This window comes from Cryptotermes secundus, unplaced genomic scaffold (assembly GCF_002891405.2).
Source record: "Cryptotermes secundus unplaced genomic scaffold, Csec_1.0 scaffold1849, whole genome shotgun sequence".
NCBI lineage: Eukaryota > Metazoa > Arthropoda > Insecta > Blattodea > Kalotermitidae > Cryptotermes > Cryptotermes secundus.
In genome coordinates this window covers 416,542-428,612 of record NW_019742449.1, presented here as the reverse complement: position 1 = coordinate 428,612, position 12,071 = coordinate 416,542, and positions in this window count along the sequence as shown.

Here is a 12,071-nt window from a genome sequence, read left to right as displayed (position 1 = left end):
TTAGTAGAATGTACACTAAAATGCATTAGAACTTTCCCAATTACGAACTGAATTTACGAAAATATTCGTAATGAGAAGCACAGTGTTCAGTGCACAACTCATAAGGCTGTGATGCCGTTCTAAAAATTGACTGGTAGATTTAAATTAGAACATTTCTTTCAGTATTAAAGAATGCTTTGCGTTAACTGACTTTTGGGACACTCTGTATTTTAGTAATCAAACAAATGAGGTTAAGATTGACGGAGCGTTATAGCCCGGGAGAAATGAGAAATCCATACAAAATTTTCACCGGAAAACCTGAAGGGGAAAAAGAATTCTAGGGAGATACAGACGTAAATATTAAGATAATGTTAAAATAGATATTAACGAAATAGTACACGTATGTGTTAGTAGTGTATTTTTCCGACTTAGGCTTGGCGTCCATTGGTGGGCTCATGGGAATATTGTAATAGTGTGCCTGGTGCCCATGGAGTACATCGCCAAATGTGTACCACGGGTTTTTATGAAAAATTGTGAAGTTGGAACTGTCAGTACCGATCAGCTTAGCTATCTCAAGCTCTGTCTTTCTGCATACCTGTCTGTCTGTCTGTCTGCCTGTTTGCCTATCCGTCTATGTACGTATCTATCTATCTATCTATCTATCTGTCTGTCTGTCTCCGTCTTTCTATCTATCTATATATCTATCTGTATGTCTCTCTGCCTGTCTGCCTGTCTACCTATCCGTCTGTCTATCTACGGCGTTGCAGCCCTTTGTTGGGCCTTAATCACTTTTTCAGTTTCTAGATTACTTTTACACAGTCGGTAGGCCTCCTTTGACAGGGGATCAGCCCGTCGCAAAGTCGCTTCTTGCACACAGGACAGCACAAAGACGGAATAAACGCACACAAACATCCATGCCTCAAGTGGAATTCGAACCCACGATCCCACTGTTTGTCCGCGCGACCACAGTAACTGGTGTCACTGACTGAGCCAGAGGACAGGCGATGGCCAGACGGACACGAAGAAGCAAAGGGGTAGCTAACAGAGCTCTGTAGGAGGATCTGTGATGGTTCAAGACCTTCAAGACCAAATGCCGGTCTGTTGAAGTTACGCTGTATCCAACATTATGACTGTCACAGGGCAGCGCGTATCCTGTCACAAATTCCTCCTGCAAATAGCGGGCATGTACTCTCCGGTTTGTATATCAACAATCCTCCAAGCATGGCGGCTGCTAAATACTCTCATAGGAACCATTTCGTTCAGGAAATGTCGAGTACGAGGCAAGAGGTTGCCGCTAGCACAAGGCTGTCCAACTTTGCTACGTGCCAACTGAATCTGACAAGAGCCATCAGACACATTTTGCATGTTGGCAACCGTTTCTGTGCTTGGTGTTCGTGTACCGCGGTTGCACGTTCATTGCCTGCAAAGCCAGTCTGTAAACACTACACGCAATGATATATGTAATTAATTAATACTGCCATCTCTGTATTAATTGTGCATAACGCTTCTGGAAGCCATGGCGCCGTCTGTAACTGCAATGCGCATTACTGTACGTTACATGCTTTCAGCCTATGCGGAAGCCATTTGTCAGTATCGACGTAGATTCGACCAGTTCGATCTAATTTTAAGAGTTCATATAACTTGCATGGTGTTTTATTTCATTGCCCATATTAAAATAATAAAGTACGTGGGTGTATAAATCCTGTCTAGAAAACCGAGATTAACGGCCGTGGGGATTCGTTGCGCTGACCACGTGACACCCTCTATCCTCTAAAGTTGGCATTAACTTCGCCGACCAGCGGCGGTCGCTCGGTCGGTATAGTTCGCTTGCGGACTAAAACGACGGAGTTTGTTTTGTTTGTTATTATATTTTTTCAAAGAACCTTTGTAAGTGCCATGGCCTTTATAACATTCGTACACTCTTTTTTTTCGGTGGGGTTCTTTCACGCTGCGTTCATCCGTAAGCTGGAGGACAGTTCCTTGTTGGTTCTTCCAGACTTCGTGTTCAGTATCATGGCATGAACCCTCCATACCTGGAGGCCGCCTCCTCAGTCCAGTAAAGAAGGACCTAATTAATATGGCTGCAGCAGACAAACGTCAGTAACCTAACCAAAACGTCTTCACCGGATTTTCTTTTTATTGGTTTCTGAAACGGATTCCAGAATATTTTACCGTGCGCTTAACAACTATCGTTGTTCTGGCGGCGCATTAGAACCAGGAAACTTACAAATTATTCGCACTGCATAGAGATCTGTGTACGAATAGTAGGAAGGTACACTTTTTCCTCAGGTTATTTAAGCAACGAGCCGTCATGACGTGTTCGTACGAAGGAGTGGACATGCAGCTTCACTAGAGAGAGATGAGCTGCAACATCACACACCGTGCATGCTGGTATAGAGACAACGCTTTAGATTTGTTATATGGAGGTTCTCGGTTCAGATCTCGGCCAAAACACCAGTTATTCTGACTAATACTCTGTGGTATTTCTCAGTACGTCCAGGCAAATATTGACATATCTCGTTTCGGGTATGATGATTTCCTTCCAGATCCTTTGCGTTTCATTGCCCAATCATCCTGCCATTCAACGCTATATAATCTGAAATATTGCAGCGTCGTAAAATAAAAAAACACATTAGGTGTGAGGTTGGGTGAGTCTCAGAGACGGTTCGAAAATTGTGAAGACAAAAATATCTTACCTCGTGCTAGGAATTGAGCCATTGGCCGTCCAGCACTCAGCGTAGCCTTCCTGCGGACTGAGCTGTCCAGACAGCATACTCATACACAATATCATAATGCTTCCTTCACAGGTTGGTATCGAAATTGCTTTGACTAAATATATGTTTATATAACTGGATTGGGATTACATTCTAAGTACCAAATGAACTGTTTTACAGTAAAGACAGCTCATTTAATAAGTAGTCTGTATTCGAAGCACTAATGTAATTACATTAACATAAATTTATTAAAAAAAAAGGAATGGTTACGATGTTAAAATACAAATGTTACGTGTCGTCATGGCTGATTCTTAATTAATTAAACATAGAGACAAATTTATCTTTACCTTTTACAGTTTCAGAGTATAACTTATACTCTTCTCTAAGTATAATTACAATGATCAAGTGAAGGAGGATGAGGTGGGCAGGGCATGTAGCACGAATGGGGGACGAGGAATGCGTATAGGATATTGGTGGGAAAGCCAGAAGGAAAGAGACCACTGGGAAGACCAAGACATAGGTGTGTGGACAGTATTAAAATGGATCTTAGAGAGATAGGATGGGATGGTATGGATTGGGTTGATCTGGCTCAGGATAGGGACCAGTGGAGTGCTCTTGTGAACACGGTAATGAACATTCGGGTTCCATGAAATTCTGGCAAATTCTTGAGTAGCTGCAGAATTGGCGGCTCCTCAAGAAGGCCTCAGCTCCATGAGTAAGTAAGAGCAGTGAGTAAATGATGCATCAGCTGAGTGACAAGTGTGGCCGCGTCGGCTTCTGTACAGCCCTGTCCCGACATTTCGGTGGCTGCTGGAAATGAGATGAATCAAAGGAAACCACAGGCTCTGCTCTGTGAGAATGTATATTTAGGCGCCTTTGAAGTTAGCCCATCGTTGCCAGAGTAGTGAGAGGCTTATACACAACTGTTGGTGCTTTGTGCTTCGAAATGAACAGGAAGTGCGGGGAAGACTTGAGTGCACCGGTACGGTTCTCTATTACGAGTAATAGGGATTGAATTACTCTCATAAATATCGTAAAGTAGTTACGCACATACATTAATGATTTATCAGTTTCGGAGAAATTCCGTCTGCTCTCTTGTGAACACGCAATAGTTAATCCTTCTAAGACTGGGACAAAATGAAGGTACGCATGTACATGAATGGTCACTAGTTTGTACCATTAAATATCGAAAATTATGAAAAAGTTTTATGGGTCCGAATGCTGAAGAAATTCCTTGGATATTTGCTTCTGTTCATCTCGCTATGGACAAATAACTAAATGAAAGGAACCGAAGAAATTTAAAAAGTAAGTACGTCCCTGAATTCATAATATTAACTGTAGAGTTCATATAGTTAACAGTGGCCGCATGGCCTCAAGCACAATATATTTTTGCTAACATGGACTTTGGGATCATAGGTTCAAAACCCGTTCAAGACTCGGACTCACTTTTATTTCTGTGTTTATGTCTTCGTGTGTAGGTAAAGGCTTTGTGACAGGCTGATCCCCTTCCAAGAGCCCTGCCATCTGTGTTGCTGTGTTGCTAGTAACGCTAGCGGTAGTAACCGCTGTTACCACCGTCGTCTCTCGCAATCCTGTTGCGTCACCGTTACGTTACCGTGCGGAGGAGGGGGAGGGGAGCGCTGACTCACCCGCCGCGTCACTGCTGGTGGGGGGGTTCTCCTTTGCGCAACATGTCACAATATTTATAGTTTTCAGATTAATTCTGACTGAGCAGGCCAAAAAAACTAAGCCATCAGACGAAGAAGATAAGAGTGTGTGTTTAAATGAAAAGTGTAGATAGGCATGTGTATGAAATAAGCGCCGATTTGGGTATGAGAAGTATGTACATGCTTATTTTAACTATTTTTTTTTCGGGAAAAGCGTATGCTTTTTTACGTTACAAACTTAACCTCTAGGCGTTTATACATTCTTGAGAGAACATCTAAACTCTCAGTGTAAAGGAACAGAAAATAACAATACATGTTCGTTTGTAATCATCTTCATAATCCCTACACAAATCTGCAATATACATGTATGAGTATGACACATACTTATATTTATCTGCTAATCTGGGATACAGTGATATTTCCAGAAAGGAAATTTAGTTACAAAAGAATTGATATAAAGAACTATGTAATTTAGATATTTTGTTCATGGAGCTCTGTAACATCTAAAGAGGAAATAGAAATGTGTATTTTCACCACCGTATAGAGACAAAATGCGTTGACTTTGGGTTACCTAAAATACCGTATTTACGCATGTATTGGCCGCACATTTTTTGCCAAAAATTCAAGAGGAAAACTGGGGTGCGGCTTATATTCGAAATATTCGAAATCACACTTCATTTAAAAAAAATTAACGTTGCCAAATTTCGGAATAATTTCTACTCCTGAAATAATATTCCAAGAAAATTATTTTTTCTGTAATTTCTGTCTGAAAATTGTGCTGCGGCCTATACACGCACGCGGCCTATACATGCGTAAATACGGTATTCATTACGCTGAACAACGGAAAATTATTTTGCAATATAATTTCTAACTGACGAAGTTCATGCTAATTATATTCGTTTATAGCAGACACAAAAGTTGATTTAGATCTTAAAGATATCTGCTATATATGTCATTTTATAAATTTCATATGATCTTACTGTTATGTGACATAGTATATATACAATTGTATATACATTAGGCTGCATTAGTATCCGGGGTACCAAGTGGACTCAGCATAATCCCATTCCACCCATTAAAGCAGAATTAATGACAAAGAACAACGCGCATTATATATACTCAGCGGAGTCGGTAACCCGTATGTTAGTTCCCCGTACACGTGCCACGATTGTCAGTTGTTTGTGATGGCAGTCACACTAAGCGACGTTACGCCTACGCAATAAAGTGCAAATAGTAACGAGAAGAGCAGCTCAAACCTGGTTTAATCACTTCAGACATACAAAGCCAGGAATGAATCCACGTTACCAAAATATTTCGGCCTCTCGTCTAGCAAATGGTAATGTCATTGAACACTGATATTCTGGATGTCGTGTGGTAGATGATAGCTATATAATCAAGCTACACGGCGTCACATAATCACGGCTCTGAGAACCTCAGATCTGGCACAGAAATGTCCCTGCGTGTAATTCATTTGGCCTTATGGACTTTGCCCAGACTGGCTTCTGTTCGTTTTGCGAGGAATCCGGGTTTCATGTGAATGCGTTCCGCTTTGCCTCCGTTGGCAGAGTAACGAACGGGATGGAGGCACATTTTACATTGGAAGCCGGAAGCCGGCGGGTCCTGGTAAGCAATATCTCGCAATTATACTAATTTTGTAATTGGATCAGATCTACTGTACCCTAAGGAACTATATCTTATATTTACACTTACTTTGCCGTGAGATCTGGTCTCTGGTAAGAAAGCGCTCGTGCTTAACGTTAATTTTAACATGGGATCGAGTTCATTGTAGGCTCGGTTAGCAATATCTAGCACTTACATGGCGGACGCTTGTAGATCTTGCAATCCTACAGATTTTGGCTCAGAAGAAAGAAGAGGAAGGAATTAAAAAATATTGAGCTCTGGAAACGGCTAATTTCGAACCCAAGCAACTCTATATGAGATTCCCCTAATGCTGTTATGTGCCTTTGTCTGCTGAATCAATTGAAGGGATTTCCGTGAAACTTGACATAAGCCCAGTTGATCCACCAAGTCTGTTAAAGAACAAACACAGAAGGGCAAGATGCCGTAAGAATTCTTTATTATAAAACAGGAACAGTAGGCTAAGAATTACCGATCGTGGTGTGTTTGTGCAGCTAGCGGTCTTGCGACGGGCTGATCCCCCATCCAAGCAGTCCTACCGACTGTGTAAAAAGATCTAGAAACTGAAAAAGCGGCCAAGGCCCAGAAATTGCTGTAGAGCCATGAATAGTTAGACTAAGAAGTGGGACTGATTTGAAAGAGGCGATCTCCGTACATATGCAACTACTGTTTGTTTGAACTGCGAAATATTGAGACGTTGTCAAGTCGCGTGTTTCCTCAGTACAGCCATTGTTCTCATGGCGCTAGTATTTACTTTTCCTTCGCTGCTTTACATCAGCAGAACTCGAACGCGCGAGAGTTTCGTCACATTTTCTCATTTTGTTCAAGTAACTTGAAGGCAAGTATATGAAACTCTCTCTGCGGGACAGAAAATTACACTTCTCGATCCTCACTCGGATCGTGCCAGTAGAGGTAAAAAGAACGGTAAATTTGTCACCCGTGCTTAACTAATTAACCACTACGTCATGAAGACGTATGGGGCAGTGGATATTTTCTTGACCTCGGCAATATTGGGGGTAAATGGTCCAGCTTCACACCACGGCTGCTTTAACCCCGGGGAGATAAGCCTCGGCATCCATTGGAAAGGGGTCTGGGTGAACCCCAGAACCAGTCTTGACGACGTACAGAAGTGAAAATTAGTATCCCCACCGGGACTCGAACTCCGACCCCTCGGTCGTCCAGCCCATAGCCAGTCGCTGTACCGGCTGAGCTATCCCGGCTCCGGATCTTGCCAGGATTCGACTCTGATTCCTGAGTACTTCACCCTTTGTCTTAGAGCTGTCGGTTCAGCGTATCTCTGTAGATATATTGAGTTTGTGGAAGTGCATGTGACAAGCAGCTCTGTATCGGAGTGTTGCCTCGGCTAATGACCAGGAAAGGTGACAATTTGAAACATGTGTGTGTCTGGAGGGATGGAGGAAGATTTATGGCTGTTTCGTCATCACGCAGAAGACGGTGCTGGCTCGCCGACAGTTCCCAACAGCAGACAGCCTGGTGCGACGCGGCCAGATCTCCTTCTCGCTCCACGAAGGCTTGCAAGTCCTGGTTCTATTTCAGAATAAACTAAAAAGTCATGGTAAGGTAAAATTGCCCCTGTGCTTATCTAATTAAGCACTACTCTACGAATACGTATTGGGTAATGGATGTGTAGATCCACGTTTTCTTGACCTCGGCACTAATTGGGGATAAGTTATCAGCTTCACGCTCCGGTCGCTTTACCATCGATAAAGGAGCTTCGGTACCCATTGTGTAGGAGGCTGGTTGGGCCTCAGAACCATTCTGGATGACATGGAGGAAAGAAAATTCTTGCCCCTACCAGGACTCGAACTCCGAATCCTCACTCGTCCAGCCCATAGCCAGTCGCTATACTGACTGCGCTATTCCGGCTCCCAAAGGCAAACCTATCCCTGTAACAGGCCGTGGAGGGCCATAGGTCTGTGAGACGTCGAGGCTTCCACACTTTCTAGACAATCGGCTCACATACGGCAATGAGTATATCAAATATAATATATTCATAAATATGGCCGACCATTCCAATGTAATGGCTATAGGCCTAATGCACTTCGCATTCGATAAGTTCGAGTTTCTGTCGATCCTGTGGTTATCTTCTCTGTTTGTCACGATTTTTCCTCAGTCTCTCCAGGCTAGTACCTGGCTGGAAAAGCCACGCTGAAATGGTTACATGGAGCTTCACACTGCCAGACTACTTTCACTGCAAGCCTAATGCGCATGGCAGCATATTCCACCTTTGAACCCTCTCAGGACTCAAATTCAAAGTTATGTTAAGGCGCATCCACATTACTCGTGCTCGTGCTCGTGTGACTCGTTATGGTCGCGAGTAATGTGGACGATATAACAAGTCACGAGACAAGCAAATTTAAAATTTCTAATTTAAAAACTATAGCCAATAAATTAAAATACGACCACAGCCTATACACACTACGAGTAAATATACGGATCCTCACACGCCGAAGCCTGGCGAGCAATTGAAGTAGTGTGGACGAAGATTTACGAGCACAGGTAAAAGCCGGACGAGTCTCCCGACCAGCACAAGCCTGGCGAGCACGAGCACGAGTAATATGGACGCGCCTTTACGACCGACGGTCATTCGACCAGTCTGTCTTGGTGTCAGGTCCCATCTGGGGCCCAAGACCAGACTTTTGTTGATGTCAGACATTTGCGGATTTGTTAATGTAGGGCGCCCTCTCTGAGGGGAGGACGATCTGTCGTCTACAATTGCTACTGACCCTCGCCAGCGCAGTTTTTCTCAGGTCCGAGTCCGGCAGGACTCATCACCATATTTTACTGTGTCAGATTTGAAGCTCCCCAACCTTGAGGGCCAGGCTCGCGTATTATATCTCCCAGGAACAGCGTGGCCCAGTTATACCCCCAGGCACTGGGTTCCCCTGTAGTCGCCTCCTACTACTCGTAGGCCTACGATGGAGGTATTCGAACCCGTCTCCATTAAAGACTGAACTTCTTTTACATAATATATATAAAATTCAGTTCTTATCTCACAGGAAACACGTTAGGTCTCCACTGCAATTATCAGTCATTTGATGTTGTTTAAGGAAAAAAGAAACGCTGGCTATTCTAAAGGGGCCCATACACGTACGAGTCTGGCTCGCGAGTCCGGCTCTGCGAGCTTGACTCGGGAGCCGGGCTCAGATTAATTTCGCCACAAACGCATGAGCGACCCACACACGGACGAGTTTGGCTCATTGGAACCCGAGCGGAGTCGGACTCTTGAGCCAGACTCCTATTTGTATGGGCCCCTTAACATATGAAAGATATAAATAAACTCTTTGGGCAAGATGTAGAGTTTTACATTAAAATGGTGGTAAATATAGTAACCACTGCTATTTGTCTGTACATATAGATAATATTTCGGTTCTTTATTTGAGGGCAAAATCTAATTAAAATATAACTAGTAAGTCATTTGAAAAATATTAAGTTACGCGGAATGTCAGACTGAATGGCGATGGTCGGCCACCGTAAGCTAGAGCTGCAGAACTCCGTGTAAAATGCCGCATATCTGTGATATCGCTTGTGCATTCCTGGCGCATTCCTAGTGGGTCTGTGTGACTGGATCCGGGACATTTCTCTTCACAAATTAAGCAGAGGCAAAGGAACTGTGAGATCATAAAGTAGGAAGCCCTTGTAAGTTGTCTGACCCCCCCTAGATTTCCCTCGCTCTTGTCTGAGCTCTGCTTTGTGTCTCTCTGTGCTTCCGTATCTTCACTGTTCTCATACTACACACACATACACACACACACACACACAGGACTCAGTTCGTTATGAGGACCGATCTTAATACTCGTATCTTTTTCATACGTTACTATAGACCTGTAGATCCTATGCAAGTAAATGAAGTAATCAGTTGATGAAAGTCATTTTTGTATTGTCACGTGTTTATGGCTACATGGCCGCGCCATAGCTCAAGCGGTTAGTCGATGGCTTCCCACCGCTGCGGCCCGGGTTCGATCCCGGGTCTGGTCAAGTGGGATTTGTGGTGGACAAAGTGGCGCTGGGGCGGGTTTTCTCCGAGTACTTCGGTTTCCCCTGCCAATCTTCATTCCACAAAATTCTCCATCATAGACACCCGGGGCAGGCTACAATAGGCCAATCAGTGGCCGCCGTGCCGAGTGGACCCAATTGGACTCAACCCCCCACTAAGCGAGTTAAAAAAGTAATAACAAGTTCTGGATTGGATGATTGGATTTATTAACACATTCTTGTATAGCCTCTCTTAATCACAGTCAATCTTCAGTGGAACTCTTCTTCTTTGACTGCTGAGGACTCGCTCCATTCTCATTCTCGTTCTACGGCTGACTTCAGATTTACGACTGGACTACTTATATAGTCTCAAGGTGGACACATAGAAAACATCCGTTGTCCAGCAATGGACATCGCGCGGACCACATACAAAACACTTCTTGTGAAACATTTTCTATTGTTACGTGTGTGTATTTCTGGCGTTAACTAGAAATGGGTCTACATGTCACAATATTATATATCTCAATTTGAAGACATCAAGAGTACCCAGATATTTAGGGAGCGGTCTTATAATATGTAAATGACATGCGAGTATTAACATCTTTTATTTGCCTTGTACTGTGTTCTTCATGTTGCACTATATTCCTTTGGGAGAAATAAGCGTTAATATAAAATTCGTGTTTTTATGTCTACCGGTCACGGTAGCCGAGCGGTCTAAGGCATGTGCTGTCTTCGCTTGCTCGGAAGCTGGAATCATGGGCTCGAATCCCAAACAAGGCATGGATGTTTGGTATGTGTATGTGTTTATTCTGTGTTTGTGTTGTCCTGTGTTTAGGTACGGGCCTTGCGACGAGCTGATCACTTTTCCAAGGAGTCCTACCGTCTGTAAAATAATCAAGATGAAAAACAACCTCGACACCATAAGGTATGAAAGGAACAGATTAAATAAATCTTTATGTCTTCAACACAGCTGTATACTTGTAACGTACAATTTCTAAGCTGTATTTACTTAAAAGACAAAAAATATCGTAATTATAGTAATTATAGGCCCCTAATGGGTCAGTATTTTTTGTTAAAGCCTATGTACATCAATTTTTATAGGATAATTTTTTCAAGAAAATTAATAATATTTTAAGTTTAACATGTGTAAAGTAAAGGATTTAAACTGACAGGTAATAGAAATTAAATTTACTCTAAAAGTGTAGATGGCAGTACAGAATTTACTGGAAATCCGTTTTGTAGATTCTGAACTTATAACGATTGCACAAACGGACAGGGCCTCGCTTTATATGTTAACGCTTGCATTGTGTGCAAAAAGCCAACTAAAATTCTGGTCTTTTTGCGTAAAACTCCGCATATTCTGATGCGAAAATCATTGTTAATGATATACATGAAGATAATCAACATTTATCGCGAGAACTGCGCTAAAAATTATCAGTACTCTGAAAGCATATCGTCATGTTATTGAATAATGATGAAATGACTCACACCAGTATGCCTTTGGATATGAATTTGAGACGGAAATTCTGAGAAACAAATATATTCGCCCTGTTATGAGTACAGTTTACGTATTTTTGCAAAAAAGAAACACGTGGCAAATACTCCGATGGCGCTGTAAGTTTTACACGCTTTGAGATAGCAGGAGAAGTTTCCACCGCATTGCTCGGTGGCTGAACACCTATTTATGCTACAACGACTTTACCAAATCAAATTACCGCATAAATTAATGCCAGTAGTAGTACAACTTTGAACGGTAAGTTTATATCACTGATGAATGGATGGCAATTTGTGTCACTAACAGAGGCTCTGTTCCATCAGAAACTAATAGCCCCCTCTGTCCCTCATGTAAATACTCCCTTACACTTAAGCTGCGTATTTTGTTTATGTTGGGATATTTTATGATCTATATCTTCTTTCTGCTGCCTTGCCGTGCGCCTCGGTGGTCCGTTCCTTAGCCCAGATGTGTGTAGACCTTTAGACAAAAAACACTTGGGCCAGTAAGCTTCAGATTTCACGGCAGGGTGACTAGGGCTAGCAGAAGCCTTTATCTGCAGGCTTAAGTTACTAATTTACATAA